Consider the following 27657-nt stretch of genomic DNA (forward strand, 5'->3'; position numbering starts at 1 on the left):
TGAACAGCCTCAGATGATACAAAGAGATTAAACAAATTTCCCTACATAAGTTTTACACATGTATATCTGCTGTCTTTCGCTTTATATATTCTTTAGAAAGTGCACATTGTGTTACAGATTTTCTCTTCCTGTTCAGCACTGAGTGTGAGGAAAGGCACACACCCCCTCTCCACATAGGCAGACAATCTCAGAGCTTTTCTATGAATAGTTTAGCTCTGTGGTAATCTATTTACAGCTCCCTCCTGACACATTTCAGCCTGGTTTTATCTCTTGTGCCAGGGGACCCAGTGCTTTGAAGAGAGATAAGAAAACACTGCAGATATATGTGCCCAGTAAAAAATTTAATGAATCGGGTTTACATCCACTTTTAGATGAAGTGATGCATATATTGTTTTATAAGCACGAAATTCTCTTGCAAATATATATATTTTTTTTCTGGTCCAATATGTTTTATCGTTTCTTCACAAGAGAACAATATTTACAAATCAGAATGGCAGAAAAAAAAAACATTCTTCATAGAGATACAGTACATGCATTAAGCTGGAACATTATCAATAACAGCATTAAAGTCTGGGAACATTGATTAGTGGAAAATAGACAAGCTTCCTATGAAGTAATAGAATGAGGCATTAGAAATACCCAAGAGCATGAGCTCACAAATCAGGGAATCATGTTTCATTAGCAAAGAGTCAGAGACCGGCAAAAGGAAATGAACAGTCCAAGGATGCCATAACTGTGTGAACTTACGCACCGCATCTTTCAGTGGCTTAAATTTTGCCATGGATCATGGCTTGGGTGTTCCTATTTTTAATCTCAGTAAGACAGAGCCTAGAGGTCTTCCAGGCCTTGGCCATGGTTTGTTTAATTTCAGGCATAATTTCAAGAAGTAACTTAAATTGATTTGTGGTAAGCTTAGAAATAAATCCCCTAGCATGGAATTCATCAATGCATATGTGTTGAATGGCAAGATTTAGTCTATGAAGGAACTGAGGGGAAGCCTGTTATGGCCTGCAAATTACTGCAAACAGGTAAGGTTCAGATTTGTCCAGGCCATAAAAGATTGGGGATACCGTAGCTGGGTAGAAAGCAGGATGGCAAATAAAAGACAACAAAGTGTGGGGAAAGGAATTGGGCAAATTGCTTGATACAGTCTAATAATTTCAGGCCATAGCGCAAAACAAGAATCGCAATCTGAGTATCTTATGTAGGTTTAAGCCCAAATAAGTAAGAGGGTGTCACAATTATCTGCCTCCAAACCCACCAATATGGCATTCCACAGGTAGTAGGGTATTAATTCAGTTGGGCCAATTGGGAAGCCTAATAGTATTTCCCAAGATGAGGGAGACCAAGATGACCTTTCAGCCTGGGTAAGAATAACATTGCTTTAGGGAGTCTCAGCTTAATGGCCCTCCAAAGTGCAAAATGCGCTTCTGCAGTATCTGAAAATAGCATACTGGGATTGGTACCATCGTGAGCCTACCAGGTCAAGATATGCAGGGGGACCATTAGAATAATGATAATGAGTTTTATGAGCATAGGAGAGTAGTTAGAAAGGATGAGCTCAGGCGTGTTCGCATGGACCACGTGCAGAGCCCACCAGGAAGTCGGCGCATCGCTGCGCTAATCACAAGCAGTGAGACAGTGCCCCGATGCGCAGCTGCAGAGATTGGGCAATGTCTCACTGCCTGTGATTAGCACAGCGCTGCGCTGACTTCCTGGCGGGTTCTGCGAATGGACCATGCAAACACGCCTGAGCTCATCCCTAGTAGTTAGCTTGGTAGAGCACCTTGTATGTGCACATGAGATTAATACCTAAATAAGAAATTTGATGTGCCTTCCAAGTAAAAGGGAAGGAGATTTGTAAAGACTGAAGGTCAGACAGAGTTAAAGTTAGCCTTAAGGCTTCAGATTTTGATTGATAAACCTCCAGGACTGAGAAGAGAGAGAAATGATCATAACATTACAAACAAGAGAACATCATCAGCAAACAAAAGTAAGCTTGTGATGATGACCAATAAGCACCACACCTTTAATAGGTAGATGTGATTGGATTCTCTGCAGCAGTGATTCATTAGTGATGGCAAACAGAGGTGAAAGGGGGCACCCCTGCTGCATGCCCCTGGATGTTAAAAAAAAAAAGAGTCATATTTAAATGCAGCGTACCTCAGGTATGACAGAGAGGAGGTCCAAATCTACAGAGAGACCAAATCTAAAACATCTTAGGACAGTGATGGTGAACTGGGCACCCCAGATGCTTTGGAACTATATTTCCCATGATGCTCAACTACACTGCAGAGTACTTGAGCATCATGGGAAATGTAGTTCCAAAACATCTGGGGTGCCAAGGTTCACCATCAATGTCTTTCTTTATGTCAAGCAACAGTAAAACTTATGTATGACATGAAGTAAAGAGGCTCTACGAATGTTATCTAAAGCCTGGTGATGGGGAATGTTTCCTACCTGATCTCTGTGAATTAGGGAATTACGGGTTAAGCCGTAATGTGAGTACTTTTGTGAAAACTCAACATCCACATTGAGCAACAGTATTGGTTTATAATTTGACCAAACTGAATCATCCGAGTTTAATTTCTGCATCCTTGTCATGATTGCTGTCAGTGTTTCTTTCCTGAAAGCCTGCTGGAGCAATAAGTTGTTGCATGACCTAGTGGGAAAGGGGGCTAAGATGTCTGCAAGATTTTTGTTGTAAGTGGCAGGTAACACGTGGAGCCTGGACACTTATGAGGATTTAGTGCCTTAATTGCCTAAAGGACTTCCTCAGTTTTTATAGACCTTATCATTGGAGAGGGCAGGAAGAATTTTGTTGTGGAAAAATCTATCAGCTGGGGACCGGGTAACCATCTGCATTGTACAGATTGGAAAGAGGTTTCTGAAATTGCTGTAATGCTTCCACTGGATTACTCATGTCCCTAGATAGTTTTAAGTTGATGGGTATTGAACCCTATCCAAGTTACACAGTTTAAAGGGGCTGTAAACCCTTGTGTTTTTTTCATCTTAATGCATACTATGCATTAAGATGAAAAAAACTTCTGGCAGTGACCGGCCCTCCAGCCCCCCGTTTTACTTACCTGAGCCCCTTCTTCCCCTCGGCGGAGACACGTTCTTACTCTCTGCACTGGGTCCCAGCTCTTTATTGGATTGATTGATAGCAGCGCAGCCATTGGCTACCGCTGCTGTCAATCAAATAAAATGACACGGGGGTGGGGCCGACTCCGGCATTCGTGTCTGATGCGAGGAGCCACGAGAGCCACCGAGGGACACCAGAAGAGGATGATCAGGGCCACTCTGAAGAACGAGCTACACAGTAGAGGTAAGAATGACATGTTTGTCATTTTAAAAAATAAAACACAAAGCTATACAATCACTTTAAAGGCTAAGGGGGAGTCTGGCTTGTTAGCTTTAGCGCAATGTTTGCGTTTGAACATGCAGATCACCTTTTCTGGCAATTCAGAGAGCGGTTAGTTAAGTTTGGTCCGGAGTCTGGTGAAGGACAGATTGGATCGCCGTAGAGGAACTAATTTGGAAGTTGAAATATTGTGGCTGAAAATGATGTTTTGGTGAGTGAAACAGACAACGTCCATCTTTAATTCTGTGGCTCTTTGAATACAAATACCCTAACAACAGGTTTATGGGCATCCCATAAGGTAGTGGTCAAAACCTCTCTGGGAAAATTAAAGGCAAAGCATTTTCAAAGTTATTTGTATATCTAAAGCATAAGATGAGTTAGCAAGAAGCGCACTACCCAGCTAGGATCTTGACGTCTGAGAAGTAAAGAGGATCTTTGGACTAAAACTGCACTATGATCATTCCAGAGGACAGGCGTAATGGTTAAATTAACACTAGGGGTAGTGAGGCTGCAGGGAGAAAGATGTAATACATTTCTAAAAAATGGAAGGCAGTGAGGGGGTAGAGGACCCATAAAAAACTAAGATTTTAAAAAAAAATTGATTTTTTGGATTTAAATCTGATTTTTTTTAATCAAATTTATTTAAATAAAATGCTTTTGGGGTAAAAATCTCTCTAAAATAAGATTTTTTTTCATCATACTTACCTATAAAATCTTTTTCTTTGAGTACATCATGGGACACAAAGTTAGGCTAATATTCATTACTTGCTGGGTTATACTTCATCTGCAGGTGATGATGTACTCAAAGAAAATGATTTTACAGGTAAGTATGATGAAAACATCATATTTTCTTACATCATGGGACACAGAGTAAGGCCCCTTTCACACATGCGGACGATATGTCCGTATTTCATCCATCCGTTTGCGGATGAAATACGGACATACATTCATCCCTATGGGACACCCGATTTCGTCCGCCTCCGCAACAGTCCGATACTGCAGACGGAGGAAAATCCTATTTTTCTATCCGTCTGCAGAGCGGATCGGACGAACACGGACAGACGGTCCGTGCTCGTCCGATCCCCATAGAGGAGAGCGGAGAGCTGACAGGGCGGTCCCCGCACAGTGTGCGGAGACCGCCCTGTCCGCAGCCGGCTCAGCGGGGACAACGGAGCGATCCCCGCTGAGCGAGCGGATCTTCACGGCGGGATCATTACTGATCCGTCCCGTGTGAAAGAGGCCTTAGGCGAATATTCATTACCTGCTGGAACATCCCAGAGCAATAGACTTGAGGGGAGGGAGACAACCTGCCAAACAATAGCCATCAGACTTTATATGGCAGCCCACAGTAGACTGTGGCTGAAAGCCGAATCCTCGGCTGCTCGAACATCCATTTGATTAAATGTTATGAACCTGGCCTGAATGTCCAAACCTTGACTGCCCGGACAACGTCCAAAGAATGCAGTCGTCTCTCTTCCACTGAATGAGGCTGAGAAAAAAGAAGGCAAAATAATGCCCTGATTTAAATGGAAGGGCGGCACCACCTTTGGCAAAAAGGATGGAACAGGTGGTAACACGATTCTGTCGTGATGAAGGATCAAGTATGGTTCTCTGCACAAAAGGACCACCAACTCTGACACCCTGCTAGCCGAGGTGATGGCCATCAGGAAGGCTAGCTTGCGTGACAGCAAGTCTAATGGAAGTTCAAATGGTTGTTTCTGTAACACAGACAGCACCAAAGTCAAGTCCCAAGGACACATAAGTGATCTATTCAGGGGGGAAGCAAGCGAGTTACCCCCTGCATAAAGGTTCGGACCAGTGAATGGGAGGCCAAAGGCCTTTGGAAGAATACCTATAGGGCAGAAACCTGACCTCTGCTTGTACTCAAAGCCAATTTGATTTCCACAGCTGACGATAGAAAAGAGAAAATTCTCCCAATCACGTATTTCTGAGGATTCAATTTTTTGGCTTCACACCAAGCAATACAAGTCTTCCAGACCTTATGATAGATATTTCTAGCATTTACTAGGGTAGACCCCACTGGTCCCGAGATGCCACAGTCCTTTAACACCCTGGCTTCAATAGCCATGCCTTCAAATTTAGAGAATGTAAATTGGGGTGGAATATAGGACCTTGAGATTGGGGAGACGTGGAAGTGTCAATTGTCAGTCTCACAATCTCCGGGAACCAGGGCCTTCTGGCCAGGCTGGTGCCATCAGAATGACTGGAACTCCCTCTCTGAATCCTGTGCATCAAATATGGAAGGAGAGGGTATTGGAGGGAAAGCATAAACCAGGGAGTACTGGCTCCATGGAACTACCAGAGCATATGCTCCGATTGCCAGAGAATCTCTTGTCTGGGACACAAACTGCTGTAAGCTTGTTGTTGAACCTGGATGCCAGTAGGTCAACCTCAGGCCATCCCCAACGTTGGCAAATTTCCTGGAACATCCCTGGGTGTAGGTACCATTCCCCTAGTCAGATCCACTGGTGGCTGAGGTAATCTGCCTTCCAGTTCTCTACTCCTGGGATATGGACCGCCGATAAAATCGGCACATGTCCCTCTCCCCTTGCAAGTATGTGGTTATCCTCCTTCAGAGCTGAACGACTCCTGGTACCGCCTTGATGGTTTATATAGGCCACTGCAGTGACATTGTAAGACTGAACCCTGATAGGGCAGTCCTGAAGCTCCACGGTCCAGGACCGTAGGGCCGGTCATACAGCCCGTAATTCCAGGACATTGATGGGCAGGATCTGTTCTGTTCCATTTCCGCTGAGCTGTGAGCCCTTCTAGGGTCGCTCCCCAGCCTGAGACATTGGCATCTGTAGTGAGTACTCTCCAAGTTGCCAGAAGGAAGGATCTTCCCTTTCGCAGGTTCTGAGCCTGCAATCACCAGTTTAGGCTTAAGCATGCCCGAGAAGATAAGAACATTGGAGAATCCAGAGCTTGTTCTCTCCTGTTCCAAGCCAACTAGATGTCTTGTTGTAGAGGCATGTAATGGAACCGGGCATAGAGCATCGCCTCGAAGGAGGATACCATCCTCCCTGGAAGACCCATACAGAGCCAAATAGAGGGTTGTCTGGTGCCCCTTATCTGATGCACATGATCCTTCAGGGCACAGATCCCCACATGTAAGTAAGAATACTCTTGCTTGGGCCCTATCTAGGATCAGACCTAAATACTTTAGACTTTGAGCTGGTCTCAAGGTTGACTTTTTGTTATTCAAAATTTTGGGAATCACCTGGATGGTGATTCTTCTATACAGCCATATCAATCAGGGTATTAGATATGGTTTTTAAGCACTGAATGTATTGTTTGTATATGTATAGTATTGACATTGTGTAATAAAATTTATACTTTTATACTATTGGCTTGATCTGTCTATTAATGACCCTAAGGGGCCCCTCACCGTACCTTTGGTATCAGTTTTTTTTTTTAATGTATCCTTAGTAATAAAGGGTGAAGTAACAGCATTGACTGTAGGCACAATCCCAGATAGGCGCAGCGGCTAAGATTGCCCGGTAGCCTCTGGTTCTTCAGGGAATACAACACTAGGGATAACACTAGGTTCCTCAGGAATTACTGAAGACATTTAATAACCACAAAAAGGGAGTACATGGGTGTAGTGTTAACACACCTCAGAAGGGAGGCCCTTTAATAGGGCTCACCAAAACCCTATGCAACAATCCCGCTAAGCACCTTTAGTCTGCCAAGCAACACCTGGCGACTCAAGTGACTCGGGTAAGGAGAGATGAACTGCTGCAAATGCCTGGTTCAGAGCCTGATCTGTGTCCCACAGCTGCCCTCTGGAAGCACCGCATGCTTGGCATACACGGCCTAAATAAGCTGGCTGTGCACCTGAATGTCTTGTGTGCGCACACGCGTACACAGTCCCGAATGGGCGTGGCTGGATTCAGGTATGACACAAATCTTCGTGCGACCAGATAAAGGCTAAGGCGCATGTGCGGCTAAGGCGCATGTGCAGCTAAGCCGCATGCGCCATGGCCGCCAAAATGCTGATCCCAGCGGTGCTCTTGCAAATGCACATGCCCCATAGCGAACCAAGGCAAAATGGCGCCATCATACAGGTAAAGAACAGACACAAGCAAAAAAGGTACAATTTTCATATTAACACCCTCAGCTAGCCCAAAACTCCCCAGTATGGTCACCGCACACAGGTGTTCAGTCTCTAGCTAGCTTGACCAATTGTTACCCGTCCAGGTGCAGGGCAGCTTAGAAACTAAGAGCCCAATCTTCACCCTTCACAGCGGGTTCCTGTCACTTGAGGACATTCAAGGACTGAGTACCCTTTACATGTTTAGGGTCCACTCCCTTGGACCTATACAGCACCCTGCGGGAATGCCTTAGTGCTGTAGTGTACAGGATTCCACTTTGCAGGGTCCAGCGTCCAGAGGCCGAATTAAAGGCAAAACCTTGCAGGATCTCGAGTCTTTTTTGCGAGGCTCAAGTACCATTTATGTAAGCATATAAAGCTGGTGTCAAATGGAGAGGAGGGTGCTGTGTCAGTCAGTTATCTTCAGAGAAAATAGGATTTTTTTGTACTCACCGTAAAATCCTTTTCTCTGTAATTCACTGCTTGGGGACGTCCCTATGGTCAAGAATAATGGAGCTGTGTCAGTCAGTGAACGAAAGAGAAAATAGGATTTTTGTACTCACCGACTGACACAGCTTCTCTCTTTAGACCATTGGGTTGTTATGCCACCTTAGGAGAGGACTAGGCATTACATGTTAATGTGATAATAAAACTAGAACTTTCTAGTTCCGCCCAAGGGGTGGTCCCTTAGGTAACAACCCCTCAGCATGCTACTGGTACGTCAACAAGCAGTATAACGTAAAGAAAAATATGAGGGCCAGATGTCCCGATGGTCTAAAGAGAGAAGCTTTGTCAGTCTGTGAATTACAGAGAAAAGGATTTTATGGTGAGTACAAAAAAAATCCTATTTTCTCTTATATTCACTGACGGACACAGCTTCTCTCTTTAGACCATTGGGACATCCCCAAGCAGTGCCAAACAAGTGGTAGGAAAACAGCAAAAAACTTCATCCACCACGGCATGTGGGAGCTAGTACAAACTTTACCCACAAAAAAAACTAGTGTGTGGAATAGCCACCACAAAAAAACAGGGTGCTCCTCAACAAAGCAGCACTACCCTCAAACCGCACCAAAACTGCGGCAACAAATGCAACAGTGCATTAACTTAAAGGTACTGCGTTTTTACTCAAAAATCTGGGAAAAAAAATGTGCAATTGCCATTATAAAGCCACCTGCAAAACTTTGCAGCCAAAACAGGCACCATCCGATGCAATGACATCTACCTTGTAGAATTTTGTAAAAGTGTGAACAGACGACCAAGTCGCCGCTCAACACACTTGAGCAACAGACACTTGATGTTGGAAGGCCCAATATGTTCCAATTGTCCTTGTAGTGTGGACCGTGACCAGAAAGGGGGCACCTGCCCCTTCGAGGCGTAGGCCTATACAAAAATCTGTCTAATCCACCTGGAAAAAGGTGGCCTACGAGACCGCCATGCCTTTTTTCGGACCAGCCACCGAAACAAACAAGGAGTCTGACGTCCGGAAGGGAGCCGTGACAGACAAATACCCCACAGAGCCCGAACCACGTCTAGGGAATGGAGGGCCACCTCCTGAGGATGTGTCGGCTTAGGACACAGAGATGGTAACACAATGGTTCATTGATGTGGAACGCCGAAAACACCTTCGGCAGAAAAGATGGTTGCGGACGCAACACCACCCTATCCTGTGGATAACCAGATAACGCCAACTTGCAAGACAAGAAAGCCAGTTCCGAAACCCTCCTGGCCGAGTGATGGCCACTAGAAAGACCACTTTCTGGGAAAGAGTCAACAGGAGAATCTCTCTGATATATTCAAATGGCGGTTTCTGAAGCGCCGCTAACACCAGATTCAGACCCCACAGGATAACGGTGGACGCACCGGAGGAACTACATGTCGGACCCCGGAACAAAAGTGTTCACTAGAGAGTGAGATGCCAGGGGTCAGTCGCTGAAAAAAAGGCAGCCAAAGCTGATATTTGTCCCTTAATGGTTCTTAAAACCAAGTTCTGGTCTACACCTTTCTGTAGAAACAGCAGAATCCTGGATACAGAAAAGCAGCGTGGACGCCAACCTTTCTCCTCGCACATGGAGATGTAGGCCCTTCCAGGTACGAAGAGACATCTTCAGAGAAGATTTCCATGCTCTCAGCATAGTTGGAATTACCGAGTACGAAAGACCCCCGGTTAATCAACACCTGGCTCTCAATAGCCATGCAGTTAAAGCCAGCGATGATAAGGCAGGATGGAGAATTGGACTTTGAGACAGAAGGTCCTCTCTCAACGGCAGTCACCAGGAAGTGTCTGCCACCAGGCACACTAAGTCTGCGTACCAAGGACGCTGAGGCCAATCTGGAGAAACACTCTGCAAAGCAGACGTAGTAACAGTTTTAGTGGAGGAAAGACGTAGATCAGCTGGTACTGATCCCATGGAGCCACCAGCACGTCCGACGTGTCTGCCCACGGATCCCTTGTCCTGGACACGAATCTTGGCACCTTCTGATTGAGACGGAAGGCCCACGTCTGGTGTGCCCCACCACAGGCACAGTAGCCTGAACACCTCCGGATGCAACGCCCATTCTCTTGGGTCCAGCATCTGGCAACTTAAGTCCGCCTGTCAGTTCTCCACTCCTGGGATGTAAATGGCTGACAGGGTACATGTCATTCTGCCCACCGAAGTATGTGAGCGACCTTCCGTGCGGTGGCCAAGCTTCTTGTTCCTCCTTGGTGATTGACATATGCCACAGCCGTGTCATTGTCTGACCGGATCCTGATTGGATGCCCTCGCAGTCTCATTGATCATGTGGACAGACATAGCCTGATCGCTCTCAGATCGAGCAGATTGATCGGCAACTTGGATTCCTCCATCGACCAGAGGCCCCGAGTCAACTGAACTCCCATTACTCGACCCCAGCCGGATAGGCTGGCGTCTGTTGTGATCACCTTCCATTTCAGAGGTAGAAACGACTTCCCGGTCTGAAGTACCAGGGACCTCATCCACCAGATCAGGGAATCTATGACTAACTGGCTCAATTGAATCTGCCGATCCATGGACAACTGAGATTTGTCCCACTTTGTCAAAATTTCCTTCTGCAGAACTCTGGTGTGGGTCCAGGCATATGGTACTGCCTCGTAAGAGGCCGCCATGAGTCCCAGGACTCAGATGCAGAAGCGTAGCGACGAACACTTGTGGTTCATCAGCAGTTTTACTGTGGCTCTGAGAGTCTGCAGCTTGTCTGAAGGGAGAAACACTCTCACTTCCATGGAGTTCAGCAGCAAGCCTAGGTACTCCAAACGCTGAGTCAGTACGATCACCGACTTCTTTAGGTTCAAAAGCTACCCAAATTCCTGCAGGGTCTGCATGGTGATCGCCACATCCTCCTCTAACTCTGAGGTGGAAGATGCTCTCAGGAGATCTTCTAGGTAACCCATGATCGCGATCCCGCATTGTCGCAGCAACTCCAAAACAGGAGCCAATACCTTGGTAAAGACTCGGGGGGGGGGCTGATGGCAAACCAAAAGGGAAGAGCCACAAACTGGTAGTGGGCTTCCCCAACTTCAAATCGCAGAAACCTTCCATGCCGAAGGCATAAGGGTATGTGCAGGTACACATCCTGGATGTTCAAAGACGCCAGGGAGTTCCCTTTATGGAGTGCAGCGACTACTGATTCCATTCTGAACCCCTGTACTTGAAGTAAAGTAAATGAGGGCTTTTGGGTCCAAGATTGGATGTACCCCTTCCTTCTTGGGGACTACAAACTGTTTGAGTAGAACCCCTGGAAACGTTCCGATTCCAGAACAGGTACTATCACCCCACAATTCAGCTGCTCTTACCGCCCCCAAGAGGGCCTCCCGGTGAGCTCGGAGTACGGCTATGCTGGAGGGGAAGAACCTGTTTTGCGGCCAAGAGAGGAACTCCATCTTGTAGCCAGAGGAAATCAGATCGCAGACCCATTGGTGGGACAGCTGAGAGGTCCACCGGGCTGCAAACTCCTGAAGGCGACCCCCCACCTGAGTTGCGGGTGGGGGCAATGCCTTCATGTGGTAGCACTTTTGCTTGCAGGCTTGCGGTTCCAGGGATGCATTTGTCTTTCAGAAGCCATCCTGTCGGGCTGGGGATGTGTGCCCGAAACTCCGGGCAGACGAAAGCTGTTTGTGAGAGGAAAAAAAAGGCCCTTGCCTACGACGTGGCTCCTTAGCCTTCCTGGCCTGTGGAAGTAGTGTACTCTGACCACCTGTGGCATTTTTAATAATGTCATCCAAAGAGGCTCCAACAAGCCGGTCGCCAAGGAAGGGTAGACCTGTCAGGGCTTTCTTGGATGCCTGGTCAGCCGACAAGCATTTTAACCAAATCAGGTGACTCGGCACCACTGCTGACACTGAAGCCCTGGATAACAGAGGGAGAGTATCCAGGGCCGCATCACAAACGTACTTAAGGCCTGCACTAGTTGGCCTGCTAGTTCAACGAAGACAGGAAAAGCCTGTTCTCCCAATTTGCGGTGCCACCGTTTTGCCCACTCAGTGTCTAAGACACAAGTGCGGATGCCAGTACTGGTCGCATGGTTGACCCCACAACCGTAAAAACAAGGAATGAGCCACTGCCTTGGCCTTCCTGTCTGTGGGATCCTGGTTACTTTGTTTAACCTGGATACTGGGGGGTCCACGACCGGAGGAGCAGACCACTTCTTGAGAAGGCTTTCCACAAAGGGGTAACGTACCGCCATATATTTGGGGACCGAAAAGGTCTGTTGCGGTCGACCCAATTCCTTGTAAATGAACTTGTCAAAATAAGTCAGATACAGGAAAACCTTAGGTGAACGGGCTGGCTTACGGGACCCAAAAGGGACCACTCCATCAGCAGAGGGATCTGACGGCCCCTGAATTTTCAGGGTATCACGCATGGCTGTGATAAGTGCTCCAACAAGTGCCTTATCGCGCACGGACCCGGATGGGAACTCATCCTCACTGTCCGAACGGTCCTGGTCAGCGTCATCTGAAACGACAGAGCAGGGGTCACCAGCCTCAGCAGGGCCCGAGTCTGCATCAGAGCTCTCCCCAGAGGGTGGGGGGGGGGGGGGGGCAGGGGCGCCGCTTTATAGCACCTTGCGCCTACGCACCGCCTCCATCTTGGCAACAAATGAATTGAGGACCGCCGACAAAGCATCCAGGGGCACTGGGCATTCCGCAGGCAAACCGGTTGCAATTGCATGGATTTCGGGGGAAGAAACACCAGTTTCTGAAGCCATGCTGACCCTACCCTGTCTGTCACCCAAAGGGGACTTAGGACAGTGACAGTCCCACCCTCCTTACTGCTGTTGGCTTAGGGGATCTTTTCCGCAGGACTCACCACCCTGAGAGGTTCTGCGCTATCCAGCAGGTAGTGCCTGTAGTCTCTGTTGGCTCCCAGGTGCAGAGGAATCAGCCCTGTGTCGGTGGAAGCAGCTGCTAATGGCGCTGAAACCGCTCTGCAGTGTGCTCAGGCTCATAGAAAATGTCCGCCCAGAGCCCGGTATAAGGACATAAAACACAGGGAAAATGGACGCCAGAGAACAGGAGCATATGCTACCGCTAGAGAACACTGAAAAAACATATTTAGTCTTCCAGAAAATGGCCGCCGGCGTCCAGTATATGGACAAATCACAGGGAAAATGGCCGACGAAGCCCAGGAGAGCATGCTTTCCCTTGCCCCCACCTAAGATGGCCGCTGATGCAAAAACCATGAGGGACAGTGAGAAACAATTGCTGTGAAACAGCGCTGCACAGGACACAAGTACAGTCTCACAGGCATCTTCCAGGGACATGAAAAACAGGACCCAGGACACAGTCAGCCAGCGCAAACCCCCCCCCCCCCCCCCAGGTGAGAGCTCCTGCACAGACACACACACCGCTCTGCAGCATCCCAGACAGGGGGGAGGGAGAAAGGGACAGGGAGAGAAGAGAGGGAGGGGAGGGACCCAAGAATCGACCTCCCAGGGAATGCCCAGCTGCTCAGCCCCACCGAGGCAGGAGAGTTGCACTTACCAGTCTTGAATAGCTGGGCGACATTGCAACACAGACCCACTCTCTGATCAGTACAGGGTGGCTGCTGGTCCGGTACACTGTCACGCAGACATCAGTAGCCCGGTCATATGTGTGCCCCAGAGCATAATTGCTCACAGACCACCTCTGGAGCTGAGGTTTCGCCGTGGCCCGCCTAGCACGGGGCTATGACCTGCACACGCTCGATGGACAGGCTGGGGACCCTACAAGGATAAGGGTATCCAGCCTGTCACCCAGTCGGCTGTTGATAGCAGATCACAGGATCTATCATCAAGCCAAGCTTCTGCAGAAAAAAGGAAAAAAAAAGACTCCTTCACTAGGCAAAATAAAACTGAGGCTGCAGTAGCATGCGGAGGGGTTGTTACATAAAAGACCGCCCCTTGGGCAAAACTAGAAAGTTCTAGTTTTATTATCACATGTTAACATGTAATGTCTAGTCCTCTCCTGAAGGTGGTATAACAATCCAATGGTCTAAAGAGAGAAGCTGTGTCAGTCGGTGAGTACAAAAATCCTATTTTCTCTTTCGTTCACTGACTGACACAGCTCCATTATTCTTGACCATAGGGACGTCCCCGAGCAGTGTCATAACGAAGGGTGGGAAAACAGCATAAAAAAATTTCACCCACAACCAGAAGTGCTGCCTAACAGGGGAGTCACCACCTTATCTAGTAGCCGCATCAAAAATTGCGGTTAACAATGCAACAGTGCATTATACTCAAAAGGTAACCATTTTCTTTAAAAAAAAAAAAATTGAAAAAAATAAGTGCAATTGCAACATTACACGGCCGCCTGCAAAACTTTGCGGCCAAAACAGGCATCAGCTGATGCGTTTACATCCACTTTGTAGAACTTGGTAAAAGTGTGGACGGACAACCAAGTTGCCGCCTTACACACTTGAGCGACTGTCGCTTGATGTCGGAAAGCTCAAGAGGTTCCAATTGCCCTGGTGGAGTGGGCTGTGACGGAAAAGGGGACAACCTGCCCATTCAAGGCACAGGTCTGTACCACAATCTGTCTGATCCACCTGGAAATGGTGGCAGATGAGACTGCCATACCTTTTTTCGGACCAGCTACCAAAACAAACAGAGTCCGACTTCCGAAAGGGAGCCGTGACAGACAAATACACCCTTAGGGCCCAGACCACGTCCAGGGAATGAACGGCCACCTCTTTAGGATGTGTTGGTTTAGGACACAGAGATGTCTTCATTGATGTGAAACGCCAAAACCACCTCCGGCAGAAAAGAAATTTGTGGACACAACACCACCTTATCCTTGTGGATAACAAGATAGGACGACTTGCAAGACAAGGCTGCCAGTTCTGAAACACTCCTGGCCGATGTAATGGCCACTAGAAAGACCACTTTCTGGGAAAAAGTCAACAAGGGTATTTTCTGATGTTCTCAAATGGCGGTTTCTGAAGTGCCAATAACACCAGGTTCAGATCCTACGGGGGTAACGGTGGACGCACCGGAGAAACTACATTCCGGACCCACTGAATAAGAGTGCTCACTAGAGAGTGAGACGCCAAGGATCGCTGAAAAAAAAAAAAAAAAAAAAAAGACAGCCAAGGCTGATATTTGTCCTTTAATGGTGTTCAAGGCCAATTTTTGGTCTACTCCCCACTGTAGAAACAGCAGGATCCTGGAAACGGAATAGGTGCATGGACACCATCCTTTCTCCTCACACATGGAGATGTAGGCCTTCCAGGTACGATGGTATATCTTCTGAGAAGAAGATTTTTGTGCCCTCGATATAGTTGAAATCACTTAGTCCGACAGGCCCCGGTTTCTTAGCATCTGGCTCTCAAAAACAATGCCATTAAAACCAGCAACAGTAAAGCAGGATGGAGAATCGGACCTCGACACAGAAGGTCCTCTCGTAACAGTAGTCAGGGAGCATCCGCAACCAGATGTACTAGGTCGGCGTACCAGGGGCGCCCCAATCTGGGGCAATCAGTATTGCTGGAATCCCCTCAGCCTCCACTCTGCAGAGCAGACGTGGTAGTAGTTTTAGCAGAGGAAAGGCATAGATCAGTCGGTACTGACCCCATGGGGCCACCAGCGCATCTGACGCGTCTGCCCAAGGATCTCTTGTCCTATATAAGAATCTCGTCACCTTCCAATTGAGATGGGTGGCCAGGAGATCCACGTCTGGTGTGCCCCACCGCAGGCACAGTAGCCTGAAACCTCCGGATGCAACGCCCATTTCTCCTGGGTCCAGCATCTGATGACTTAGGTAGTCCGCCCTGCCAGTTTTCTATTCCTGGGATGTAAATGGCCGACAAGGCTGTTACATGGATGCTCTGCCCACTGAAGGATGCGAGTGACCTTCCGTGCTGCAGCTGAGCTACTTGTTCCTCCTTGATGGTTGACATATGCCACCGCCGTGGCGTTGTCTGACTGGATCCTGATCGGACGCCCTCATAGTCTCATCGACCATGTGGAGAGGCATAGCCTGATCGCCCGGAGCTTGAGCACATTGATCTGCAATATGAATTCCTCCCCGACCAGAGTCCCTGGGTCAACTGTACACCCAGTACTCCACCCCAGCTAGTCAGGCTGGTGTCCGTTGTGATCACTGTCCAATGTAGAGGTAGGAACGAATTCCTGGACCGAAGTGCCGGGGACCTCAGCCACCAGAGCAGGGAGTCCCTGACTGACTGGCTCACCTGAATCTGCGTATCCAGTGATAACAGAGATTTGTCCCATTTTCTCAATATCTCCTTATGAAAGACTATGGTGTGAAACTGGGAGTACCGTACCACCTTGAAGGAGGCCACCATGAGGCTCAGGACTCGCATGCAGAAGCGCACTGATGACAACCTGGGTTCATCAATAGTTTTACCATGGCTATGAGAGTCTGCAGTTTGTCTCAAGGGAGAAAAATTCTCGCTTCCATGGAGTCCAGCAGTAAGCCTAGGTACTCCAAGCGCTGAGTCGGTATGAGCACCGACTTTTTGAGGTTCAACAGCCACCCAAATTCCTGCAGGGTTTGCATGGTGATCGCCACATCCTCCTTTAATTCTAAGATGGAAGATGCTCTCAAGAGGAGATCGTCTAGGTAACCTACGATTGCGATCCCGCATTGTTGCAACAATGCCAAAATTGGAGCCAATACCTTGGTAAAGACTTGGGGTGCTGATGCCAAACCAAAAGGCAGAGCCACAAATTGGTAGTGAGCTTCCCCAACTGCAAATCGCAGAAACCTCTGATGCCTGAGACATATGGGTATGTGCAGATATGCATCCTGGATGTCCAAAGACGCCAGGGAGTCCCCTTGATGGAATGCAGCGACTACTGAACCGATTCCATTCTGAACCTCTGTACTTTTACAAAGCAATTGAGGGCTTTCAGGTCCAAGATTGGACGTACACCTTCCTTTTTGGGGACTACAGATTGGAGTAGAACCCCTGGAACCTGATTCCGGAACAGGCACTATCACCCCGCGGTTTAGCAGGTCCCTTACCGCCCCCAATAGGGCTTCCCGGCGAGCCAGGAGTAAGGGTATGCTAGAAGGAAAGAATCTGTTTGGTGGCCAAGAGAGAAACTTTATCTTGTAGCCAGAGGAAATCAGTTCGCAGATCCATTGGTCGGACAGCCGAGAGGCCCACTGGGCTGCAAACTCTCGAAGGTGACACTTCATGTGGTAGCACTTTTGCTTGCAGGCTTGCTGTTCCAGGGACGCTTTTGTCCCCTCAGAGGTCGTCCTGTCGGACTAGGAGCGTTTAACCGAAGTCCCGGACGGACGAAAATGCCTCTTTTGAGCAGAAAATGAGGGCCCTTGCCTACAGCGTGGCTCCTTAGACTTCCTGGCCTGTGGGAGCAAGGTACTCTTCCCACCTGTGACATTCTTAATAATGTCATCCAACGAGGCTCCAAAGAGCCACTCACCAAGGAAGGGTAGATCGGTCCAGGCTTTTTTTTTTAAGATGCCTGGCCCGCAGACCAGCATATTAGCCAAATCAGGCGCCGCAGCACCACTGCTGACACTGAAGCCCTGGAAAGCAAAGGAAGCGTATCCAGGGCCACGACACAAACATACTTAAGGCCATGCACTAACTGGTCTGCTAGTTCCACGCAGACGGGAGTAGCCTGCTGTTTCTCCAATTTGCGGTGCAAAAGTTTTGCCCATTCAGTAAGTGTCTGCGACACAAGTGCTGTGGCCAGTACTGATCGTACTGCTGACCCCAGAACCGTAAACAAGGAACGGGCCACTGTCTCGGCCTTCCTGTCGGTAGGGTCCTTAAATGCAGGGGTCTCCTCTACCGGAATGGTGGTTACTTTGTTTAACATGGATACTGGGGGGTACACAACCGGAGGAGCCTACCATTTTTTAAGAAGGATCTCCTCAAAGGGGTAGCGCACCGCCATTCTTTTAGGGACCGAGAAGGTCCGTTGCGGGTTTCCCCATTCCTTGTATATGAACTTATCAAAATAAGTCAGATACGGAAACACCTTAGGTGTACGGGCTGGCTTACGGGACCCAAAAGGGACCGCTACATCAGCAGAGGGATCTGCTGGCTCCTGAATTTTCAGGGTATCGCGCACAGCTGTGATAATTGCTCCAACTAGCGCTTTGTCTTGAGCGGACCCAGACGGGACTCATCCTCACTGCCCGATCGGTCCTGGTCAGCGTTATCTGAAGCAACAGAGCAGGGGCTGCCAGTCTCAGCGGGGCCTGAGTCTGCGTCAGAGCTCTCCCCGGAGGACCGGGGGGGCAGTGGCTGTTTTTTACCACACCACCTCCACCCTGGCAACGAATGTTTCAAGGACCGACGACAAAGCGTCCAAAGGCACTGCACTGTTTGCAGACGAGCCGTTGCATTTGCAGGGAGTTCTGGGCAAGAAACACCAGTTTCTGAAGCCAAGCAGACCCACCCTGTCTGCCACCCTTGGGGACTTAGGACAGGTGCAAAATCCCACCCTCCTAGCCTCTGCAGACTGAGTGCCCCCCACCGCAGGACTCACCACCCGACCGAGTGCTGCGCCGTTCAGATACCTGCGTCCAGTATCAGCTCCCAGGTGTCCTGAGCAGTGCCCAGGGGACCCCTGGCTACAGTTACACACACCGCTCAGCAGCCCATCAGCATGAGGAGCATGACGTGGCCGACCCAGCATGTAGCTAGGGTCTGCACACGCTCGATGGACAGGCTGGGGAGACTAAAAGGATATAGATTATCCAGCCTGTCACCGTGAGGGAGAAAAAGTGTGCAAGTGACAGTGAGGAGTCAAAATGGAAAAAAGGAGGAACAAACGGGGAAGAGCAAAAAGAAAGGGTAAAACAGACATAGGTAGAGAGAAAGAACCAGCCAGGCAGCTAGCAAGGGAGTGTAATAATGTCCTAAATTAATATGAAAATAAATAAAATGAAATAAAGGGGAAATACTGTAATTATCCTTCTCTTAACACTTGAAGTTTAAATAAGCACCATCACTGTGGAGCTTCCAATCCTCCACTATTAAATTCAAGAAAGACGATGGGACATGTGCTTATGATGTAAAAATCTTCATTTAATCCAATTTTCAGGAATAATTACATAACAGTATTCGCAGTAGCTACTGTACAGTTCCGAGCACACAATCGCTCTTCGTCAAGCTATCTCTGGCATGTGTAATATCCTACTACTCACACTACCTTATAACTACCAACCCTCAACAGGTATACTGCTCAGGTGTGTAACCCAAGTCACCTAATCACTATAATCCTAATGGCTAAATCTTAACCCCTTCATATTCAACCCACATCTGAGAGTCACACTCTGTCTTCCATATAAAGAGCGAAAGATAAACCTCAATATTCTTCATTAGAAAACACAGTATATCATGTTTCTAAATTCCTCCAGTTTCGTTTTATATATGTCCAAAATCTAGAAGAAAAATTGCTGTGTAAAAAATAATCAACCATATGTTAATCCTAGCATATCCATCAAAGAAATAAGTATAAATCATAATCTTTATTCATACCATTCGGGTTTAATGAGTCTAATCTATTGATCCACCAGACCTCCCTCTTTTTAAGCTTCATAATTGGATCACCTCCTCATCTATCCCTAGTAATTTCTTCCAAGACTATAAACCGTAGTTCAGAATCGCTATGTCCTTTCTCAGTAAAATGTTTAGATACCGGTAGACCAGGTTGTTTATGCCTGATTGAGCTGCGATGTTGCGCTATTCTATCATTAATTTTTTGGGTTGTCTCCCCAACGTATATTAAACCGCATGGGCACAAAAGAACATAAATAACATAAGATGATTGACACGTATAGAAGCCATTAATAGTAACTTTGTCTCCATGTCCAGGATGTATGAAGCAATCACCTTTACGCAATAAGTTACATTGTATGCAATTTAAACAAGGGTAACAACCCTTTCTTTTGCTACCTAGAAATGTCATCTTAGGTGATTCCTTCATACCCCTATATTCCGATTTAACTAGCCAGTCCCGCAAAGTTCTATTGCGTCGGTAAGCCTTCAGGGGAAGTTGTTGAAAAATATCCACCTGGGGATAAGATCTCTTTAACAACGGCCAGTGTTTCTTAAAGCGGAGGTCCACCCTAAAATGGACCTCCGCTCATCGGAATCCCCCCCCCCCTCCGGCGCCACAATCGGCACCTTTCAGGGGGGAGGGGGGTGCAGTTACCTGGATAATCCAGGTAACTGCACCCACTTCCGGGCTAGCGCTCTGCGGAACGAGCGTAGGTTACGCCTCCGTTCCGCAAGCGCCCGCCCCCTTCAGCAAGTGCCCCGCTGCCTGCTGGGAAACACACAGCTCCCAGAGGCAGCGGGGACCGTCCGGATTGCGCCGCGCGGCTCGCGCATGCGCAGTAGGGAACCGGGAAATGAAGCCGAAAGGCTCCATTTCCTGATTCCCATACCCAAGATGGCGGCGGGACCCGGCAGCCGAGCGAGCGATCGGCTTCGGGTGCCGACATCGCGGGCGCGCTGGACAGGTAAGTGTCACTATTTAAAAGTCAGCAGCTGCAGTATTTGTAGCTGCTGGCTTTTAAAAAAAAAAAAAAAAAAACGCGGAGTCCCGGTGGACTCCCGCTTTAATGATCCGAAAGATCTTCTCACTATAACTGTTGAATTGGAAACGAAATGGTAACCTGGGTTGTGAATTCCTACAGTGCTGTTTATTTGTGTTTCTTTTCTCATTTATCACAGTCTAATTCTCGTTTAGACCCCTTTCACACCACAGCACCCATAGCATGGGCGGTAAAACGCAGATATTTTTAGCGGTGTTTTACCACCGGATTTGCGAGTAAGGGTTAAAACCACCGGCAATACGCCGCAATAGCGGCGTTTTGCCGGCGGTATTACAGCGCTGCCCCATTGATTTCAATGGGGAGCAGCTGTGGAGGCAGCGGTAAACACACCGCTCCTTCACCGCTCCAAAGAAGCTGCTGGCAGGACTTTTTCCTGATGTCCTGCCAGCGCACCGCTGTAGTGTGAAAGCCCTCGGGCTTTCACACTACAAACAATGGTGCAGCTTTTTTAGGGCGGATTGCAGGCGCTATTTCTAACGCTATAGCGCCTGCAAAACACCCTGGTGTGAATGGGGTCTAAATCAACTCATCGGGATAACCCCGTTCCGAGAATTTCTGACACATCTCCTGTAATCTTTGCCTCCTCACTGTTTCATTACTAAAAATACGTTTAACCCTAAAAAATTGGTTTCTCACAAAGTATTTGAAAACATGTGGTGGGTGATAACTGTTAAACATTAAAAACTGATTTCTATCTGTTGGCTTCACATATAAGTCAGACTCATTATGAACTTAATCAATATAAATCCGGGTGTCCAAAAAGGGAATAGAATCCCCACCAATATTGATCTTAAACTGAATACCAGGAAAGCACCCATTGATCATCTCATCAAAAAGCATCAGGGATTCGATGTTGCCCCGCCATATGACGAATACATCGTCTATATAACGCCTCCAGGTGGCGCAATATTGTAAAAACAATTTGTTTTCAAAAATATATTTACATTAAAATTCGTTCATAAAAGCACAGGCATATGGCGGGGCAAAATTAGAGCCCATCGCAACTCCGGTTTGTTGAACAAAAAACTGGTCTTTGAAGAGAAAGTAGTTGTTATATAATAAAATGTGCAATAGGCTCTCAAACAGGGTAATCTGCGCATCCAAATATAAACCACTACTTCTAATGAGCCCTATCACTGCATTGATCCCCACTTGATGTGGTATGGATGTGTATAGACTAGTTACATCCCATGTTACAAGGATATCTCCTCCCTGACATGTAGAAATTAGTTTAATCTTTGATAGGAAATGTTGTGTATCTCTAATATATGATTTCGTGTTTTTTCACTAAAGGGGACAGAATCTTCGCTAATAATTGTGCCGCCAGGACGAAAATAGAGTCCCTTCTCGACACAAATCCTGGAGAGGACCGACAATCTTTGAGGATTTTCGGTAACATATACAACACTGGAATCCGAGTGTGAGATGGAAATAAAAAAATCAAAAAGATTGCGAGAAATCAACCCATTTTTTAGGGCAGGCTTTAAAACATTCTCAAGTTGTTTCCTGATTCTCCATGTGGGGTCCGTGGCAACTTTCTTGTATACAGACTGGTCACCCAGCCGAGTCACCTCTAATTCATACATTGTAGAGTCTATAATTACCACGGAACCCACTTTATCAGCAGGTTTACAAACAATGTCCGTTCGTTTACTAAGACTCTTCCAAGCAAGTCTCTCATGTATTGTTAGATTATTCGGCATATGATCTCTATAGTCAGTCCTAGTAACAAGATCTTTAATCTCAAGGGTAACATCGTTAATAAACGTCTCAACAGGAGCATACGATGTGGGGGGAACCAATTTGGATTTAGTAATAAGATTAAACATTTTACAATCAAGCGCCTCTTCCACAGAATCATCAAATGAAAATGGCTCGTGTATAAAATGCACCTTCCACCTAATCACGCGAATAAATTTGTATAGATCCTGATCCAATTGAAATGAATCTAGATAATTTTTCGGAGAGAAAGAAAGGCCATGATTTAATAGTCCTACCTCCTCCGGGGCAAAGAACATGCCTGGAAATGTTGCACACTAGATCTCCCTCAGGCGACCTTGTTTGCCGTGTGTATTGCGGTATCTGTCCAGGTTTCCTGCCTCGTCCCTGAAGCATGCTCTAGTTTGCATCCGTGGAGGGGGGCCTCTTCGACCTTGTTGCAAAAAATTTGATGAGGAATCAGTATCAGTATTCGCTGAAGAATTATCTGACAGGTCACGTCTGGTACTACCATTATCTTTTCGACCACTTCGATTCTAAGGACGTGGCCATCTATATACTTGGTTCCTCTCATAGTACTCAATATCACAGTCAAATTTAATCCTCTTTTTCATTTCAAGATCAGATCTATACTTGTTCACATTTTCACCAACCAGCTCTTTGCACTTAATAAACTCATCAGCTGACAGACGTTTTCAGATCTTGTTCAATTTTAGAAATTTGTTCAGATAATGTTGATAACTCTTTTAGAATAAATGAAATGGTCAAAGTCATAATATCAAATGAACACTTATTCAAAATCTGCATGAACGTATTTTTAAAATCGTCATTGTCACTGAATAACGTAGGAGCCAATCTCACCGTAATCCTCTTGGAATCCTTTGTACTCTGTGGTATTCTGATATAGTCAGTCCATGCAACTCCAGGGAAGTGTGTTTCTTTAGCAATTTTTCCCCATGCACGGTTGTTATAAATTGGTGTGTTACCAACCAAAAAGTCCCTAGATCCCGTGATCTGGGATACAATCTGAACAGTCTCCTCCTGAGAAAATGAAAAAGTTGTACCACTTGCTTAAATCCTTGGAGATAACGTACCAGCAGGAAATAAAATATCAAACTTTGGGCCGGTTACCTCCTTCTCTTATTACTCGCAGTTGCTAAATGAAGATTTTTGCATCGTAAGCACGTGTCCCATCGTCTTTCTTGTATATATATATATATATACACACACACACACACACACACACACAAAGTGACCGCGATATTGTGTCAATCTCACCACTTTTATCGGCGAGATTGACACCCTGCGAGCCCCGTCGCGGGAGCCAGAAAATTAGATTTTTCCTTTCCCAATGAGCGACAAAGCATTGCCAACTTGGATCCCCACCAATACCGGCACTGTGTTTGTTATGAATCTTGAGGGAAAAATCCACGCCAAATTTTTAATAAAAAACCCGCATGGGTTCCCCTCCAAGAGCATACCAGGCTCTTAGGTCGGGTATGGATTTCAAGGGGAACCCCCTACGCCATAAACACGGCGTGGTGTCCTCCTCAAAATCCATACCAGACCCTTATCTGAACATGCAACCCGGCCGCTCAGGAAAAGGGGTGGGGATGAGCGAGCGCCCCCCTCCCGAACCGTACGAGGCAGTATGCCCTCAACATGGGGGGGTGGGTGCTTTGGGGAAAGGGGCGCCCTGCAACCCCCCACCCCAAAGCACCTTGTCCCCATGTTGATGAGGCCAAGGGCCTCTTCCTGACAACCCTGCCCGTTGGTTGTCGGGGTCTGCGGGGAGACTTATCGGAATCCAGGAGCCCCCTTTAATAAGAGGGCCCCCAGATCCCGGTCCCCCACCCTGTGTGAATGAGTATGGGGTACATCGTACCCCTACCCATTAACCTGGGGAAAAAAGTGTCAATAAAAAAAAACACTACACCGGTTTTCAAAGTAATTAGGCAGCCCAGGTCTTCTACCGACTTCTTCGTGCTCTCCAGTTCCTCTCTGCGCTCTCTGGCCTCTTCTCCCGCTCTCCGGTTCTTGTGCCGGCTCATTCGCTGTCTTCGTCCAGCTCTTTTGCTAGCGGTGGTCCGGTTTTCTGCGTCCTCCTTCCCTCTTCTCTTCTTTCGATGTTGACACAACGCTCTCTCCTGCTGTAATGCCGTGTGAGCGGTGCGCAACTATATATATATATATATATATATATATATATATATATATATATATATATATAGTCATGGGGCGTGGTCACTGTGTGATGTCACATGGTGACCCACCCCTCATGATGTCAAAGTCCTGGGGCATGCTGGAGAAGAACCGTAGAGCGTGAAGGAGTCAGAAGAAGACCCCCGGAGATGCCTAATAAATTGCTTTGAAAACCTTTGTAGTGTGTTTTTTTATTGACACTTTTTCCCCAGGTGAATGGGTAGGGGTACGATGTACCCCATATTCATTCACATAGGGTGGGGGACCGGGATCTGGGGGCCCCCTTATTTAAGGGGGCTCCCGGATTCCGATAAGCTCCCCCCGCAGCCCCCGACAACCAACGGCCAGGGATGTCAGGAAGATGCCCTTGTCCTCATCAACATGGGGACAAGGTGCTTTGGGGTGGGGGGGGGCGCTCGCTCGTCCCCACCCCCTTCCCTGAACAGCCAGGCTACTTGCTCGGATAAGGGTCTGGTATGGATTTCGAGAGGGACCCCACGCCGTTTTTTCGGGTGTTCCCCTTAAAATCCATATTAGACCTAAGGGCCTAGAATGCCCCTGGAGGGCAACCCATGCCGGCTCTGTTAGAGAGGCGACATTATCGCTTCTTTCTCGTGCTGGCTGCAGTAGGAAAATGTGACATTTTCCTATTGCAGCCAGCGCGATATGTACAGTGCCCTGTTGCTGAGAAACACATTCCAGCGGTCAGGTAATTATATATAAAGATAAAAATTAAAGAAAGATGGAAAAATACAACATAACAGATATAAGGTGAAAACAAAAATAATAGTAATTAAATAAAAATAAAAAAAGTTAAAAATAAATAATAAAAATGAGAAAAAAAAAGAATACCAAAAAGAAAAAAAGAATAAAAATAAATAAAATAAGAATAAATGAAAGAGGAAGATATAAATAAAACAAAAAGTAAAGAGGACGAAAAAGGAAAAGGGGGGCGGGGAAGAAAAATAAGGGAAAATTACGCAATTATAAAAGGACAAAATGACATTATCAGTCCAATCGATCCTTGCATTATGGAGAGCAGAGAATCGGAGAAACAAAGAAAAATGAAAAAAAGTTAAAACGGCTGTAAATGATAGGTTAAAAAGTGTGACCGATCGTCTGTCTCCCAGGCAACTGAGATCACATAATATCTGGGAAATCGGCAAGTGCTATGCAGACCTAGAAGTTATCTATTGTCAAGGAAACATGTAAACGTCAAGTTAGTATTGAGACCACCAAGGCTAGACTCTGCCGAACGTATATATATCCAGTAGGCCTCGTGACAGAGGAGTAATTGATCGCCTCCCCTAATGGGTTTTTTGATGTGCTCAATCGCCATTTCACGTAACCCATGGATTTGATGTTTGGATGTCACAAAATGGACTACTATGGGCTTGTTAGATCAATCTGTTCACCTCTCTCCATTTTGACCAAAGCTGTTCTGATATTGTTTCGATGCTTTTGAAATTGCTTTTTGAAAGGGCCTTTCGTCTTGCCAACGTAGGTTAATGTGCAAGGACATTTCAAGATGTAAACACAGAAATCAGTGTTACAATTGAAATAGTCCCGTATCCAATAATGGCTACCCCTGTGCGGGTGTGAAACATACTCGGCACAGATCAGCGAGTTAAACATTGTAATTATAGCACTGGTAACAACCTGTTTTCTGGAATATCTTAGATGGAATTTTAGAGTATTTTTGCATAGGGTCCATCTGTAGCAGAAAATCCCGCTGTATTTTACTGCGCTTGTATGCAATCATGGGTTTTGCATTGAGATCAGGTGCCAGGGAACCAACAGCCATAAAAACATCCACCATGCATCCTCCAAAATAGGCTTTTTCTTATGCAGTCCTTCGCCTCCTTTTTTCCCTTAGCTCCCAGGATAGTCTTGCCTCGTAGATACTAAAATGCAACACTGCTTATTTAGAACAATTTATATTTAAAGAAAAGGACCATCTAAAAATATTAAAAGCCAGCAGCTACAAATACTGCAGCTGCTGACTTTTAATAAATGGACACTTACCTGTCCCAGGGTCCAGCGATGTCGGCAACCGAAGCCGATCAATTGCTCGGCTCTCGGCAGCTGCCGCCGCAATCCTCAGTGAGGGAATCGTTCCAGCTTCACTTCCCGGTTCCCTACTGCGCATGTGCGAGTCACGCTGCGTGGCCTAACTGGTCCCTGCTAGCTCCTGGGACCTGTGTGATTCCCAGGAGACAGCGGGGGGACAGATGGCAACGGCAAGGGGCGTGACCCGTGGGAGCCTATTCCTGGAAGTGGACGCAAATACCTGTATTATACAGGTATCTGCACCCCCCTCCATCCTTAAAGGTGCCAAATGTGAGGGGGGGGGGGGGGTTCTGAAAAGCGGGAGGTTCCATTTTTGTGTGAACCTCCACTTTAAGTATTTCAGGGAGATACACATTTCTTTTACCCTTGCCCCTACCTTCTATTTTACTGTCTGGGCAAAACATTAGATCCTATTTGGTACCTTTTAAATTTTTTTCAGATATGCTATGCATTTGCTCCTGATGAGCAACTGGCCACGAAACACGTCAAGCCTATCAATGTCATCATGTTTCCAAAACAGCTTCCAAAACAGCTTGACCTCAACTGTGATTCATTAGGATCTTATAACCCATTTGCATCCATTACTCAATAAGCATTTGGCTTTTTATACTAATTACTTCAATGGGATACTATGAGATTTCAGATGCATGCGTGTATATATATATATATATATATATATATATATACACACACACACATTTTTTTTTGTATGCCATCGCCTTGTATATAGATAAAAATATTCATGTTCAACCATGTCTCATATCTTTATGAAGTAGCTTTGTTTATATATCAATTCAATTTCTCTTACATCATTTAAAGTCCCAAAACCCCTTTGGCTTTCTGCTTTTTTATGCAGTCCTTCAACAAAAACATGTAACCACAAAACAAAAACACACTTTTTTTTCGGACAGTGTTTGTTTAAAAAACAAAAAAAAAACAAAAAAAAAAAAAGTGTTACCGTAAAATAAAAGCATAGATTTTAGATAAATTGTCCTGTTGAAAATTAAACTAAAATGATGCTTCTGGTGCAAAGCAATGCAAAGTTATTTACAAATGACACATGATTTTGCTGGACAGTTTAGTCTATAAAGTTGAAATACAGACTTGGCCAGATCATGTAAAAATAAA

The 27657-nt window shown here is 46.6% G+C and overlaps 1 protein-coding gene across 3 annotated transcripts in view; it reads right to left on the reverse strand.

The window, feature by feature from the left end:
• The window catches only part of CENPT (centromere protein T), a 561799-nt gene that overhangs the window by 157358 nt on the left and 376784 nt on the right, over positions 1 to 27657 (reverse strand). Inside the window, exon 11 of one of the 3 annotated variants that reach the window (XR_013263258.1) lies at positions 22536 to 22690. The exons of the other annotated variants lie outside the window; for them this stretch is intronic. The gene's annotated coding sequence lies outside the window, so the exon portion shown is untranslated. The remainder of the gene's footprint in view (positions 1 to 22535; positions 22691 to 27657) is intronic. 3 annotated transcript variants of the gene reach the window in all.

The sequence above is a fragment of the Lithobates pipiens genome, unplaced genomic scaffold, assembly GCF_037356315.1.
Source record: "Lithobates pipiens isolate NorthernLeopardFrog02 unplaced genomic scaffold, aLitPip1_a1.2 Scaffold_10, whole genome shotgun sequence".
In the NCBI taxonomy this organism is placed as follows: domain Eukaryota; kingdom Metazoa; phylum Chordata; class Amphibia; order Anura; family Ranidae; genus Lithobates; species Lithobates pipiens.